The sequence below is a fragment of the Lutra lutra genome, chromosome 1 (genome assembly GCF_902655055.1).
Source record: "Lutra lutra chromosome 1, mLutLut1.2, whole genome shotgun sequence".
NCBI lineage: Eukaryota > Metazoa > Chordata > Mammalia > Carnivora > Mustelidae > Lutra > Lutra lutra.
Window position 1 is genome coordinate 577,777 of NC_062278.1, and position 16,421 is coordinate 594,197.

General features: G+C 53.4%; 1 long non-coding RNA gene across 1 annotated transcript; it reads right to left on the reverse strand.

Annotated features, from left to right (window-relative positions):
- Positions 1-10,163: 10,163 nt before the first annotated feature.
- LOC125089266 (uncharacterized) lies at positions 10,164-11,868 on the reverse strand. Its single transcript, XR_007123906.1, has 3 exons — positions 11,788-11,868; positions 10,837-10,959; positions 10,164-10,486 (listed from the first exon to the last, which is right to left on the reverse strand). It is a non-coding gene; the product is annotated as an uncharacterized LOC125089266 (long non-coding RNA).
- Between the last annotated feature and the right edge of the window lie 4,553 nt (positions 11,869-16,421).

Here is a 16,421-nt window from a genome sequence, read left to right on the forward strand (position 1 = left end):
GTCATTTGCAAATATCTTCTCCCATTCTGTCAGTTGTCTTTTGGTTTTGTTAACTGTTTCCTTTGCTATGCAAAGGTTTTGATCTTGATGAAGTCCCAGTAGTTCATTTTTGCCTTTGCTTCCCTTGCCTTTAGCGATGTTCCTAGGAAGAAGTTGCTGCGGCTGAGGCCTTTGTTTCTTTTAAAATGTAACTTCCATTCCTCTCCATTCCTTCCATAAATGGCTGACCTGTGGCCACAGCCCAGTACATCTCACTCTGATTTCAGGACTCTCTTAACTTCGTTTGTATTCCTTTGAGTAGCTGGAGCAGCTGAGATACCAGATGATTAGGTTTCCAGGGCCTCAAACAGAGCCCCATAGTCTGACTCTTACTCCACTGCACTCACCTCTGTCTTTCAGGGGCCTATCTCCAAGCACTTGACTTCCTGCTTTCTGGACTCCTTGGGGTGTTACTACCACACTCAGCTTGGACCCATGGCCTATAACCCTAGGCCTGCTATCCTAAGTATTAGGCCCCCAGGGTCTCTTGCTGATGTGAGACAATGGAGAAGTGTGTCACCCCACCCAGAAAATAGATGCACATGTTATCAGTGCCTTAGTCCCCAGGGGGGACTAAGAGGGATTCCCAGGAAGGATGATGGGTCTCAGGCATGCGTCAGGTAGGGCAGTTGACTTTTAGTTGGGTGACAGAACACACTCTGAGGCCTCGTCAGCCTGTATAGCCCTGGCACCCTCTTACACTCCAAACTACAGTTTTATTATAAATGCAAACTCATCTAGTCCTAAAACTGTTAATTTCCCACCACCAATAACAAGTATCTTAAAGAGGAGGGACAAAGCCAACCTACGGAGACACGACCGTAAATGACCCCTTTGAAAGATGGAGACTCTGTTTTCAAAGAGGTTGGCAATTAACAAGCAAGCCTTCTGTTGCAGATGCAAAACTGTCAGGGACTTCTAGAGGTACTGAGAGCTCATGTGAGTGGCCAAGAGAAAGCCAGAGCTCTGAAGGAACCCTTACTAACACTTTTCGGCATCATCCAGTAAAGTCACTGGATCAATCTTTGGCACATTCATGCAATTAATCCAGTATTTTTGATGTCTGAAACTATATCCCAAACCATCACCCATCTCCCAACACACAGAGAGCCAACAAGCCTATGAATTTTCCAGTCACTTGTTTTTTTTAATTTATGAATAAACGTTTATTGATGCCTGTGTTATATTTATTTATCGTACATTCAAAAGTCAATAATTGAGTACCTGCTCCGGGCTGGGCCCCGTGTTTGGGCCCTGGAGACACATCAATGAGCAACATGGACGAGACTCCTCTTCCTCTAAGCTCACCTGCAACTTCCTTGACCTTCCCGTCTGCGATGCCTCTCCGAGGGACACCGTGTGCTACTGGCCCCTCCCTAGTTCCCTGTGACTAGAGCACTTTGACTGCAATGACAACCTCTCTCGTCATTCAAATAGTTGCAGCCTGACCCTGGTAGCTAAGTGCTGTCATCTGGCCTCTATTATTTTGGGCCTCACCATTCCCTGGACATGAACAAGTCCAGCTCTGTGACCATGTTTTCTGCTCTGGCCCACAGAAGGGAGCCACGGCTGAACTTGAGTGACACAAGTTCCCTTTATTAGTTCATTTAGGATGGCCTTGGGGGATGCGGTGTCCTCTGGGTCATCCCATGGAACATAGTCCAGGTCCATTTCCTGGGTAGGACACAGGTTAGCAATTCTGAAACTGCTTTAGGTGGATATTAGGATTGAACAAACAAGTAAATGATGGTGGGTGGCGGGAGCAAGATTTCTTCTCACTTTGGGGGTGGAAGTTCTAGATACATTAGAAAGGGAGACTAGAATGAACGCTGGAGTATGGGGTTGGAGTTGTAGGCATTGGTATGAAGTCAAGTTTAGCTTCACACACACACACACACACACACACACACACACACACACACACACGTGTGCGTGCAGTTAGATGAGTGGGAAGAAAGTTCATTCACAGCCATTTCCTTGGGACACTGGGAATAGAAAAGGCTCAGACATTTTGAGGACAATTGGGCACAGAGTCTGAGCTTACATTATTACTCAAAGACCTAAACTGTGACTGTGGAGGGTTTTCAGATAATAGAGTTGTGACTGACCTCCAGCTCACCATGGGTCCCTGGGACCACCAACCCACCTTGTGATCATGTCCTTGCTCCCAGAGGAGGGGATTGCGATCGATACACTTGGCAATGGGGTGGACTCCACACTGGGTTCTTGACCTGTGGGTTATAAGCGATAACGATGGGAAGGCCCAATTGGAAACCTATGAAATTTCTCCCTACCTCCAGGCGAGACAGTAAAACAGAAACCTTATCATGTTCTAGAGGGATGACAGAGAATAGTGCCATTAAAAACATAAAATATGTAGATCCTACCATGGCTGTGCTAACTTCACCCAGTCAGCACTTGAATGTGTCCTGAAGAGTGACTATGACCTGCTACAGGAGTAACCGAGTGGGAAGTCAAATACAGCCGCTGCTCTGGATCCGGTATTGCTGAGAGAGCAGATTAGCAAGAGCTCAGGTACATGGATGTATGTTTTGGTGAATGTGTTCTCTTCTATCCGGACTAGAAAGACTATGAGAATCCACCTGTGATTGTGTGTGACGGATTAAAATATATATTTACATTTTCGTCGCAGGTTCTCCTGTCATGATATAGTCCAAGGAGATCTGGACTGCCTAGACATCGCTCGGAACACGGTGCTGGGCAGTTATATCGGTGGCCTCATGCTGGTCAGGTGGGAGGAGGAAGAGGGTCTCCGCACCGAGCCCTGCCCTCCATAGCAGCGAATCCCAGGTTCTTGGAGAAACAGGGCCTGGATGGGCAGAGCATCGACCAGGGACAGCAAGTGACCACATGTTGGAAACTCCCCACTTTGGGGTAGAGTCCGCTGGATTCACCATGTCATGAAGCCACATAGGTCCAGCAGCAGTGTTTCAAATGTTGGAAAAGAGTGTGTGAGGAAGGTACAAGCTGGTAGCTCGGACTCCCTGGTCACCAGAATGGTGACACCAGTGGCTTCTTTCCCAGCTCATACCTATGGCCATGTGGAAGGCTCTGTCTGACCAGATACATGAGGAAGACCTTGAGCTCAGTTTATAGATGGGGTCAGCCTGCCATGAGAACACACTGGAAACGGATGGCTGTTGCACTCTGCCCATAGTCAAGAGTGTCTAGAAAGACCATGAAGGAGGAAAGCTGCCCACAGGGCAGTGCTTCGAGCACCTGGTCGCCCACTCTGTGTGGAAGGAGGAGTGGGCAACATGCCTGGCCCGGCTGTCTGGTCAGGGAGCTGGAAGGAAAGACTACAAGATCAGGGGAGAGGAATTCTGGGGTAGAGGCATGTGTGTGTGCATTTGTGAGTGCACACAAAGATGCTTTTTACCACTTGTTAACACGAGAAACATTCACCACGAAGAGCCCTAAACTACCAAGCTGACAGAATGTCTCGGCCAGGGACATTCACCAGGCTGCACGACCAGGTGTCCAGGACTGCGTGACGGACATCTAAATGGAGGGGCCGTGGCGACAGAGAGGGGTCCAAGCGTACGGACTTCCACTGAAGAGAGATCCGGCTTGGCGTGTCCAGACGCTCAGCCGCGGAGACCGGCACTGAGCCCATCGTTCCTCAAGGACACCAGCTGGGTCGCTGGTGGCAAGTCAGCTACCCTGGACTCCGTCTGTCCTGGAGGAGCTGGGTGGACAGATGTTCCAGAAGAGAGGGACCCTGTCCGCGGAGCCTCAGCCTGTGGGGCTGCGCAACGCCTGACCCACAGGCATGCAGTCACGGACTCTCACAAACTCAGCGTCCCACGGGGTCCGCGTCACAGCGCAGGAGCGTGGCAGCAGGCTTGTGACTGTGGGGCCTGCGAGTCATACCTGTAGCACCAGAGCCGCCCGCCTCACCGAAGGCTGGAACCTCTTTTAAAGGCAGAACTGAGGCACCAGTGAGGAGGCAAAGCCGCGAGGCAGGTGCCCCCTGCAGAATGATGTGCTGCCATAGGTGGAGCCACCAATATGGTGCTCCGTCCCCAGCAGAAAGCCCCATGGGTCCAGGACTCGAAGAGTCCCACCTTCCATCACTCCCAGTGGCCCACAGGGAGTTCTGGGCTTCCTGTTTCTGCAACTCCAGGCTCTATAGGGTTGAAGGTCTGGTCCCTGAAGGGTCCCACTGGACCATAAGTCACCGCTGACAACACAGGACTGTAGACTCCCATGTCCAGGGACTGACAGATGAGAAGGGGACTTGCTGATTACTGGGGCAAGCGCTCTGATCGTCAGGAGGTAGGATGGCCTTCGAGGTTTTGTGGACTGGGAAGGACATCTGTGAAGCCAGGTGGTTCCCAGGGGGTCTGAGGCGCACCCCTCCCGCCCCCTTGGGAGAACACCTGCAGAATGTGGTCTCAGGTTCAACGTCAGCCACTCCTCCAGGATGAAGTTTCGAGTCACGCTCCGGGAAGCCGTGGAGACCTGCTTAGGTGGTCCCACCACTGACCCTGGAGGAGACTGACGCTGACGCAGCGCCTGCCGGGTGCTGTCTGGGAAGCAGAAGTGATCGACAGGTCCACCTCCCTCCCCGGGCCCACTGAGCACTGATGGGGGGCCTGTACCAAGGGTGCTCCCCCCGTGACTCAGCTAGGGGTGTGAATGCCTGGGGGTGCGTGAGGGGCGCACTGCCGGTCTGAGCCAGTCCTGCGTCCTGCCCGGTCAGCCTCTCCGCCCTGGCCCCCACCCAGCCTTCACAGGTGTTTCCCCAGGATGTCCCTCAACCGTCAGGGCTTCTGCCTCTTGAAGGACATTCTTCTAACGGTAACATTTTTATTGAGCCCATGATTTTCTTTATTCGGTGTTTATAAAGGAAGGTTTTAAGTGGCTCGTTGCTTAGGACCGGGACCTAAGCAACAGGACCTGGGATGGAGGTTGCGGAGACTGACGTAGGCCCTGGTGGAATTTCTTCACAGCCGGATGAAAGGAGGAGGATTTACTATGGACCCGTGAGGAGACCCAGAGCAGGAGAAGCTGCAGAGGGTTCTAGAAGGGAGCAGAAACTGCGTGCAGCCAGGCGGCTAGTCCAGGAACAGTCCTGGGCCACCCTTGCTGTTGATGTGACAGATAGGAGAGCCTGGGTGGCATCTCGGTCCCCTAGCTCCTCCAGGCCTGCCCTCCTTGGCCCCGGGTCCTGGGCCTGGGCCCGTCTCAGGAGGAGAGCCTCAGCTGGTCCTGATGGGCTTGCCGTTCATACAACGGGCCGCGGGCTGCGAGGCTCCTGGCACAAACCCAGCCCCTCCCTTGGCTTCCAGCCCGAACACATTTTTGAGGGGGTGGGGAATTTCTAGCCCAGATATTTTATAGGGTTCCTGACTGGGAGCCTCAGATGGTGATTTTCAAATTACTCTTTTGCTTGAAATTCTTTCCCCAAACTTCGCTGTCAGCTGTACGTAGAGTTACACGACCCTCGTCTCCGTCTACACTGCCACTGAATGTATGGTAGGTGCCGGTAGGGTGTCCTTTAGCAAACCTTTAGTAAGATACCTTGACAGTCTGTTGCTCGTGTCCGATCAGACAGGCCTAGAGAGGGGCGTGGAACAAGGATTGCACCAGGGATTTTAAAACATGGAGTTTTTATAATTGGTTTACTGTTTTGTTTCCTCTGGGTAGGACTAAGATAATGTAAGCATTTAAAAAAAAAGATTTTATTTATTTATTTGACAGAGAGAGTGAGCACAAGCAGGGGAAGTGGTGGGCAGAGGGAGAGGGAGAAGCAGGCTCCCCGATGAGCAGGGAACCCTGGGATCACGACCCGAGCCGAAGGGGCAGATACCCAACTGACTGAGCCACCCAGGTGCCCCAAGGTAATGTAAGAACTAAATTGTTTTGCCAAGAAGCCAAAGCAACAGCTTCTCTTTCCCTGTGAAATCTTGCAGAAGGGGTGCAAATTTCCACGTGAAAATTTAGCACTCGTGGCCTGCACAGCTCATGCCACCTGTCCATGGCCGTGTCTGCAGCCTTGGGAGGCCAGGACCTGCTCCAGTCCTTGAGGGCAAAGACCTGGTCTTTTCCACACTCCATTGCCACCACACGGTGCTCTGCTCATAGTAGGTGTTGAATAAACTCTTGGCGAATCAATGAGTAAAAGGGGGAATTTCACTAAGAGGCTCATATATGTTAGCAAAGTTTCTGTGTTGTCAAGACTACATATTTGAGTTTCAAAACTGGACAGAGATTTGGAATTCCTTATTTTGAATAAAAATAGAACAAGTCAGCAAAACCAGCCTTGGTGAGGCAGCTAATTCTCGGAAGCCGGAGGGGAGGGCTTCCCCTCCCTCTGTACAGCAGCTCGCTGCCAGTGGGGACCAGCCAAGTGGTGCAAAGGGTGGCCTGTGGCAGAGGAGTGAGGGTTCCTCCTTCTGCCTTTGCCCACTAATTTGTTGTGCGGCTTTCCATTAGCTCCTTGGTTTCTTCATTTTACAATGAAACACTGGGAATAAAGCAAAAATATTTTTCTAGCAATCAAATTCTGTGATTTCTTGAGACAAGAATCCCAGGCTTCAAGGCACAGAGAGCTTGTTCAGCCATCAGAAGCTCTGGTCGTTAGACGAGGAAGAAGGCAGTGTTGTTGTTGTTCATAGTTTAAATCGTGAGCAGGGTTGGGATGCCAGAGCAGAGATGTTCCCCACCACGCAGGTCTGAGAAGAAGCTTGCCCTACGGCGGGCAAGGAAGCCTCGGCCCTTTCTCCTTGGTGTCCTGCAGATGGACATTAGCAGCGGGCTCTGTGGCGGGTTGAGAACAGAGCGAGGTGGGCAGCAGGGGGTTAAGCGAGAGTCAGTTTGAGGTTCTGGAAGCCAAGTCTTGCTGACGTTCCCGCCGTGGGTGTCTGCTGGAAAAATGGAGCTGGGAGCCAGCTTGACGCAGCTGTGTGTGTGTTTGTTTTTGATGTTACCCGAGAAACAAGAGGGAAAAATTAAAAAATGAACTTTCCACAAAAATTCAAACTGCCTTCAGAAACGTCTGTGTGCAGGGAGCAAGGAGGGAGTCCCAATAATGGTGTGCTCTGTGCCGGCCGGCGGCCCACACCCACCCACGCCTGGGCACACGCACACTCACTCACGGGAAGTGGAGAGAAAATTGGTTTTTCCAGGCAGGGAGCGGCTGCCCCTCGGTCTCTGTGCCAGCCACAGGGTGCCAGCCACAGGAGGCCTGCCTCCGCCAGGCCCAGGAGAAACACTGCCCTGACTGTCAGCGGTCGGGTTAGTGGGCGGGTTAGTGGCCACAGAGAGACGCTGGGCATTATTAGGTGGTTATAAATAGGAAGGGAGGGATTGCTATTAGCTATTGAACACTGAGAATCAGGAGGCAGAAAGGAGGAGGCTGTGAACTTAAAGAAAAGGCAGCAAGCCAAACGCAATAGGCCAGGGGGGCCTTGATCCCTCCCACAGGCCCCGACGGGCCGTGTTGCAACTTTGGGTCTTTGCAGAGTAGTGGGGAGGCCAGGCTCGGCCAACGCTGTCTCCGAGGCCCAGAACAGGGTGGGAACCGCGTCCTCATGAGGACCCGGAGTAAAGGGCACCACGAAAGCAGAGTGCCAGGCAAGCATGCCCGCGGGCAGGTCTCAGCCCGGCTGCTAGCTGGTCACCCTGGGCAGCCCCTGGGCTCCTGATTGCTGTCAAGCGTCTGGTGGCTCCTGTGGGCCTCAGCACTTCACACACTTCTGCACCAACACCGTCCCTGATGCCCTGCAGGGGAGTGCTCCTCAGAAAGACTCAGACGCCCCCGGGCTTCACCCCAGGACTATGGAGACAGACTGCTGAGGTCCACCTCCCTCTCTCCCTCCCTGTGGCCCACTTCACCCTTGCAATAAAATTTGTAATTTTAACGATTTTAAAGTGCACCGTGCATTGTGTCGAGTACCTTCACAATGTCGCCTAACCACCCCCGTCTGGTTCTGGAGCACTTTCATCACCCCAAAAAGAAACCTGGTACCCATTAGCTCCCTTCCCACTGCCCCCCAGTCCGGTCTCCATCGCTGTGGATTTGCGGATTCTGGGCAATCCATATACAGGGGATCATACAACACGCGCCTTTTCTATCCGGGTTCTCTTAGTGTGGCGCTTCGGAGTTTACTCATGTTGTAGTGTGTATCAGTGTGTATCAGTATGTCATCCTTTAACAACTGCTAATATTCCTCTGCATGGATATACCACATTTTCTTTACCCACTTGACCTCCGCTGGGTTCTTGGGCTGTTCCTCCTCTCTGGCTGATGTGACGAATGCTGCCAGGGCCCCACTTTCTTCGGGAATCCTGTGAAAGGAGTGTCTCTACCCCATTCCCTGTGGGATGGAAGCAGAGATGGGGAGTGGGGCTCTTGTTCTCACTACTGATCCTGGACAAGCTCGCTGGCAGGACTCTCGGCACCCACGGCAGGGGCCACGGCCAGCAACGAGGAAATCACAGCCCCAGACCCATAGAACTTGGAAGGGGGGTGCCTGGCTCAGGCCCATGTGACTTTTGGGATGGGGCTTTCTCCTCCAAATCTGCAGTCCCTGTGTGGGCCAATGAACCTCACCTGCTCAGCACCCATGTGCCTTCTGGCGAGGGATGGGACTGACGCCGCCACCGGGCACAGTTGAGCAGGACACACACTGGGCTTCCCTGTGCAAGCAGGGATGAGGATCCCACCGTCCCGGTGGGAGGTCTTGTTTTCTTGGCCTCATATGGAGCATATTTAGGATGGGAGGTCCTGGGGCATTGCGGGGACACGTGGGTCCCAAGCTGGGTGACAGGCGTGGAGCAGGTGCCTCTGTCCCAGAGTCTCAGGCCAGACGCCGGCCCACTTCCTGCTCCTGGAGCCCGTGGTGGAGGTGAGTTGCCCGTGTCGGGCTCATTACGACTCATAATTGAAAAAAATAAAGGGCATTAAAGCTATAGAAAATGAGGAAAGGAAAAGGCAGCATCTACCGGGGCCAGGAGGAGGACCTGTGTCCAACCAGTGCTGTGCAGACCAGCTGGAAAACAGGACCCGTGGGTGTTGCTGGTGGCTTCTAAGGGGTCTGAGGGTTTATCCTTGAAGACTTAGACCCCCAAACCAGGGATTTGGCATGATTCTGAGTGCCTGGTCATTCCTCTATGCTGTTCTTCAATGAGTGGTTCTTACTCCTGAACTGTTGGCTCCACTTGGTTCTTTTTCCTCCAAATTTTCATTTTCCTTTTTTGTAGATGCTGCTTGAAGGTGGCAGGGAAAGAGGGGACTGAGGGAAGGCACAAGACGGAATGTCACTCTAGCTTTCATCATTAGAACTTGCCACACTCTGACTACTTAAAGCTGGGGGACGTCTTGTCTACAGGACCGCGTCTGTTCACCAAACAGGCGACACTTGCATTTCCCAGTTGCCCGAGAGCTGAGTTGTCACATTTCACCCCCACTGCCCCGAACTTCAAACCCAGTTCTCAGACAGTGTGCCTTTCTGGAAAGCCAGAGCCAGAGTCCACGTTATATTTAAGGAGGTGATCACGACAGCTAGGAGTTAGAGCACTTCCTGCCCGAGCTGGGAAAAAATGTGAGGATGTCTTGCAACAGCCAACATGAGGGTCATGCAGAGAGCCTACCGTGGCATGGGAAGGGAGAAGGGGTGGGGATGAGCAGCCCCACAGAGGCAGGGTCTGTGTTGACAGCTAGGTGATGGTTTGAGCCCCGACGGATGGCTCTGAGGCTGAGACTAGGATTATGGTAGAATCAGGACAGAACCAGGAGGGTCAGGAAGGAGGGAGAGCATTGACACAAAGGGCAGACTGTGGGGCGATGGCCCCCTCCCAAGAGCAGCCCAAATCTGAGAGTTGTTGACATCCAGGGCTGGACTTTTCCCATCAGCACATGTTTTCCATTCCCCAGGGATGGTAATCGAGTCTCACAACCTGGGTTCCCTTAGGTTCTTCCCGATGTCTGAAATGCCTCTCCTACGGTCTCTGTCTATCCGAATTCAACCAACTTTCAAGACCTAAAATGATTTCTCAGCTGTTTTCTGATCCCATCCAAATTTATGTGGCTCCCCTTCTGAGATAAGGCACAGGGTTTGGCAAAGGTGGATTCATAAAGCTCAATAAATGTTTATTTTAAGTTGAATTGAGTAACATTGACTTCCTGAAGTGTTCCCACTGGGACAGGCTGTCCCATCTGTCTTGGTCAGAAGCAGAGACTTCCCACTGGAAATTCCCAAGAACCCAGGCAGTGTGGGGTGGTTGTGTGTGGGGTGGTTTTGTGTGTTCTGTACCCCATCCAGAATGACTCACTGTGGTCACCCTGTGACCCATTTTCCACTGTGAGCTTTGCTGAGTGAATTCTCATGATGCTTCTTTTTTTCCACGGTCACCTCATCCCTGAAAGAGCGGCTAAAAGAAGGGTGAGCTGGAAACAGGGAGCTTCGCCAAGTTGCTTCTGAGAGTGGAAAAAAGGAATTGGAAGGGGAAAGGCAGGTCCCTCAATGCTGTGGCATTCCCTGGCTGGCTCTTCCCCTCGCAAAAATAAAACAGTTTCCTCTGTCTTCTCTCATAGAACAGCAGGTCCCATGACGAATGGGAATAGGAGTCTGGGTGGGTAACTTGCTCCAGGCTACGGGACTGTGGACAGAGAGTCCGGGATTGGAACCAGGTTCTCTTCCTTCTCAGCCATGCGCTGGCACATCAGGGACAGGGAGCTGCTCCTTCTCCCACAGCGTCATGTCACAATGAGTTCTTGAGTGTGACCAAGTTTTTGACAAATGCTTTTAGCTGTGTGACCCCTCCTACCTTCAGAGAGTTCTGGGACGAGGCACTTCTGCTCTCTCTGGGCCCGTTTGTGCCTTGCTGTGTCCTTGATGGGCTTGGGGGTCGGGGAAACATGATTTTCAACGGAACACCATCAGACACTCCCTTTAATTAGAAACACAAGACATTCTGTTAGTTTTTCAAAATTCAGAGAACAAGACCTACAACTGCGCCAAGCAAACACTGTGAATGACAACAATGTCAGGTGTTTCTGAGATGGCCGCCCAGAAGAGAAGGACGGAAGCGAGACATGAGCGAGGTCACAAGCCCACCCACAGACGCACATCAGGCAGACCTGGATGGTACAGCATCCTCGCCTGTAGCCTTTGGTCATTTCAAACTTGGCACTAAGGCCAAAAGGTGACTGACATGCCATTTCTGTGTCATCCTGGGGCAGGGCTGGGCCAGCCCACCCAGGGATTACGGGGACTGTGCTCGACATCACCATTACCTAAGGGCTCAGCTTCCATGCAGCTTTACGCTGGCTGATCGGCTGTTCCTGGGAGATATGGGAGTAATCCGCCCGGCAGAAAGGACAACTGGACAGGTCATGACCTGACTCCTCTGTGGGACAGGACACCTTGTCTCTGACTCAGCACCCTACCTCAGAAAGTCCTTCCTGATGGATGGACTGTCCCCGCTCCTCTGAGGCCTGTCGGAGCTGGTCCTACCATCTCCCTGGCTACTCGTGAATGGGTTGGAGAGAATTTCTGCCTCGTCTTCACCCCATACTTGTGTGAGAAGCACGTTTTTAGCTTTCTGAAAGCCATACTTTGACAGGGAGAATGTGGAAATCCGTGTGGGACCTTGGCAGCTATAAACGAAAGTGGCCGGCCCACCTGGCCGGGTGCCACCGGAGCTCCCGAACCAGCCTGGAGTGGAGAGGAGCCCTACCGGCTGCCATCTGGATGTCTCGTAGGTACACAGACTTACCAGGTGGTGACGACAGGTCAGATTCAATGAGGAAAGCCCCAAAAAGGAACGCTTTGCTCTTTCCAGGAAGGAGTGTTGGTTCTAGGTACAAAAGTAAGCCTCTGAAGGAGATTAATGCTCAAAAACGCACAGTGTGTTGCTGTCCCTGTCCTTCCCCTGCCTGCCCCGCCCCCACTACTGAGCATCTGGCTTAGGGAGAAGACCCAGCTCTCGTGTGGCTGGCCGTCTAGGAGATAGAAGGAGAGACCAAGAAAGAATGCCTTTCTTTAACATAAAGGGAGAAAATGTTATTGAGAAAATTGGCTGCATTTTAGCTGACAGCTTGGAGAAGGACAGAAGACTCCTTGGGTCTGAGTCCCCTTCCTGGGTGTTCAGGCTGTGGAGGACGGTTCCTGCCCTATCTACGCCTTCTGCTGCCCTGGACAAGCACTGGGACAGGGAGGAGAGGGCCACATGGAGGGTCAAGCCACAGAGCACAAAGCAGTCCCTGAGGGCTGGGGTCCCTGGGGAGAAGAGACAGGAGCAAGGTTTCAGGGCACGAAGAAGGTGCAGGGGTTTGGGGGCTGGTTTCCGGAGTGTGCTCTGCTTCTCCCGGCCTCCGGATGTCCAGGACCACCCTGGTCACCCAGCGCCCCTTCAAGGGTATGCTCCTGGCTGGGTTCCCTTGGCCGAGGCATTGACCAGTCTGGGGGGCTCCCCACCCTTCCCTGTCTGCCCCTTCCCAGACTGGACAGACTCGCAGTCTCGTGGGGGGTGTGAGACATTGAATAAACAGAACAAACCAGGCAGAGCAGCTAACGGCACCAAGGGAGCCCTGTGGGGGCACCCACTCCCGCCAGGCGTGCGCTCCGTAGGTGACGGGAGTCTGCAATGCGCGCCGGGCGGGGCCGGTCCAGTGGCAGTGGCCCCGAGCCCTGGCTGCCCAGCCCCCCGGCCCCGGCTCCGGAGAGTGGCTCTGCGATGCTCTCTGCTCCCTCAAGCCCTCCCATCTGTGATCAAACGGGGAAGACCGAATTCTAGCCATAAATGGAAGCATTTCGAAGAGGTCCCGGGCAAGTGCCAGATGAGCTGGGAGGCGACTGAGCGGCCGCTGGGGAGCGTTTCCGGCCAGCAGGGCTCTCTTCTAGGGGCCCGCGGGACCCCCCCAGCGGGCCAAGGCCCAGCGGTTCTCCACATCCTCCTGTGAAAGGCAAACTTGGATGATTCTCAGTTGGTAAAAGGGAGCCTCAAGCGTGGCCACAGTGTTAGTTGAGAGAGAAAAAGGACTTTCTGTTTCAGGACTAGGTCCCAGCGATGCGGGCAGACATCCGAGGGGGCTGTTTCTGCACAGACGCACGCGTGCCGTGCGTGCACACATCGCAAAACCGTTCAACACCGCCTGAGCTGGTCAGCTTAATGAAAACCAGGCCAGAGAGATAATTAGTGCTTTTACAAACGCTAACGAAATCTCTTGCTGTGCTGACTCAGTTTTTTTGTTTCAATGGCGTTTTCTTTCTTTGCTTCCCATTTCTCTGGGTTTTCTGCTGTGAATCTGACGCACCGCAGCACAGCGTTGGCACGGTTCCTGGGGACGTACAGGACTGACGTGCGGAAAGATCACAAACAGACCTAACCTGTGGTCTCGGGCTCTGGCAGGTGCACCGCCACAGGCAGGTGAGGACTCCCACGGCCTCTGCAGCCCCAAGGGGAGCGGGACTGTGTCTCCTCCACCTGCCCCGAGGATCAAGGATCACCGAGGGGTCTTGGGACACCGGACCCCTTGAGGGTCACCCGGGAAGGTCAGGAAGGGGCAGAGCAGTCCTGGTGCTCACCGTCCCCTCGGTGACCAGGGGACCCCAGTGCAGAGAGGGCGCTTGTGTTGGGTAACAGCTGTAACGAGCCGCAGGCCTGGGACGTCGTTTCCCAGCCTCCTCGTGGGACGCAGTCCGGAGGCCGAGCTGTAGCCACAGACAGCAGGTGGAGGTGATGTCCAGCCCGTCCCCTGAACCGCCTCCCTGGGATCCTCCACACTCTTTCTCTCCCTGCCTCAGTGCGGGGTCTCCAGGACGGACCCCTGAGGTACTGGGGTGGGGGGCACAGCCCGTGGGACCCACACACTGAAAACTGAGACTCATGGCTGAGACGAAAGAAGACCAGAGAGCAGAGAAGCAGCCCATGTCCGTGGACCTGAGGACTCCGTGTGCTCAACCTCGGAGCTTCTCCCGAACTCAGCCTCAGATGTCAAGTGAGCTCAGTGGATCCCGCACGCTGTCTGTGAAAAGTCGATTCTGAAATGTATGGAAATTCAAAGACTCTGAGTGGGAAAACAGTCTCTAAAAGAAGAACAAAATGGGGGGTTTTATACCGCTTGGTTTTAAGACTCAGGCTAAAGCTGTAATGATTAGGACTGCAGCGTTGACGTCAGGATGCTCTGCGCTATGTTAACATAGGATGCTGCGCATCATAGTGGGCTCACGTAGTTAACTTAGTGCAAATCACAGCCACAGTGAGACACCACTGCATGCCCCCGGGATGTCTGCAGTTAGAAGGTGACAATAGCAACGGTCAGCAAGGTCGTGGGACAACACGTTGACAGGGGATATCTCGAGTGGACCAGCTACTGGGGAACTGACAATTTTATATAAAGTTAAATCTATGCTTGCCCGACAGCCCGACCATTCCATTCCTGAGTGTTTCCTCAAGCCATAAAAACACATGTCCACATGAAGAGTTGTACAAGGATGTTCACAGCAGCTCTAGAACAGGCAGAAAGTGGGAACCATCCCAGGCCGTCGACTGGAGAGGGTGGCAGGTGCCGTCCACCCCCACGGGCAGCTGCGCAGCTGGAAGCTGGCCGAACTCCAGCACCATCCTCCACCACAGCACGGGAACAGCAATGTGCTCCTGAGAAGTCAGACACGGAGGAGTCGTGCCGCCTGATGCCATTCGCGTGACCTTCTAGGGTGGGCAGAAGTCACCTTTAGTGTCTGGGGGCAGATGAGCAGTGAGCTGGGGGTGAGGGACGTGTCCTGTCCTCGAGAGTGTGCTTACATGCTGGCACCTTTGTAAAAAGTCACCACACATTAGGGCACCTGGGTGGCTCAGTGGGTTAAAGCCTCTACCTTCAGCTCAGGTCATGATCCCAGGGTCCTGGGATCGAGCCCTACATAAGGCTCCTTGCTTGGCGGGGAGCCTGCTTCCCCCCAACCCTGCTTCTCTGCCTACTTGTGATCTCTCTCTCTCTCTCACAAATAAATTTTAAAAAATATAAAATCTTTATTAATAAAAAAGTCACTTCACAGGATGCCTCAAGCATTCTTTTCCTCTATGAACTGTGCCCCAAGAAGATGGATTATAAAAGTTGTAGAAGAGGCACCACTGTTTGCAAAGGGCCAGTGAGCTCTCCCCGTCCCCTGCTACAGGGACGGCTGCGGAAACACCAACCACGGATGGTGGCACCCTGCAGGGATCCCCTGGGAGCTCACCGTCAGTCACCGTGGTCTTGAGGGTCTTCTGAGACCCCATTTCCCAAAGGATGGTGGGGCCAAGGAGGGGCGAGAGTGGAGACTGGAGGAAAGGAGCTGCTGCAGGGGGAGGGAGGCGCGGGGCGGGGTTGGCAGGAGGACTGGGGGGCATGGCTCTGAGTCCAGCTTACATTGGTCGATATTTATGATATTAGAAATTAAAACAGAAATGTAAAAACATTCACTTATTAGCCCGTTTCAAATTAATAAAGATAAGCTCATTACATGTTAATATACATAAGCTACTTTTAAAAAAAAATTTATTTATTTATTTATTTGTCAGAGAGAGAGAGGGAGAGAGAGCGAGCGCAGGCAGACAGAATGGCAGGCAGAGGCAGAGGGGGAAGCAGGCTCCCTGATGAGCAAGGAGCCCATGTGGGACTCGATCCCAGGACGCTGGGATCATGACCCGAGCCGAAGGCAGAGGCTTAACCCACTGAGCCACCCAGGTGTCCCTGCATAAGCTACTTTTAATGAAAAAACCGTCTTAAACAAAAGCGACAGGGGCTGTCTGCGCCTCCAGGTTTCTAGAAGAGCCGGGCTGGCACGCGCACTTGTGAGCTTTAACTGTGCAGACAGGCTGCTTGGGGTAAAATCTTGAGGGAAATCTGGCCTCTTACAGATGTGGAATTGGAGCAGAGGGTATTTGGAGAGTATTTTCAGATAATTGTGGGTGTTTTCGATAGGACACCAGGACTTCATAAAATAAAGGATCATTTCTTAAAGTCCTGTTGTAACATGGGACCTGACAGCGGGTGTGGGCTCTGAAACGATCGTGCACTCGGAGCAAGCAAGGGTGAAAAGTGTTATCACCTCCTTTAGTGTTATTATCAAGGGCATTGGCCTCACAGACCCCCCGAAAGATCTCTGTGGCCTGGGACCCCCAGAGCCCACTTGGAGAACTGGGGTGCCGTCGCCAGCTGGGCAGAAACCCTGAGCGACCAGGGCTTGTTGAACACCTGCTGGGGCTGGACAATGGGTGTTTCTATGGAGCTCCCCGGGGAGCCCCGGGATCAGCTTCGGGATGCCCTGCTGGGGAAGCAGGCACCCTAAGGTGGGGAGAGAGGGAAGCTGGGAGTCACCCAGGGAGCGGCCAGGGGAACTCTTACTGGAAGGGCCGGCTTCCTCCCG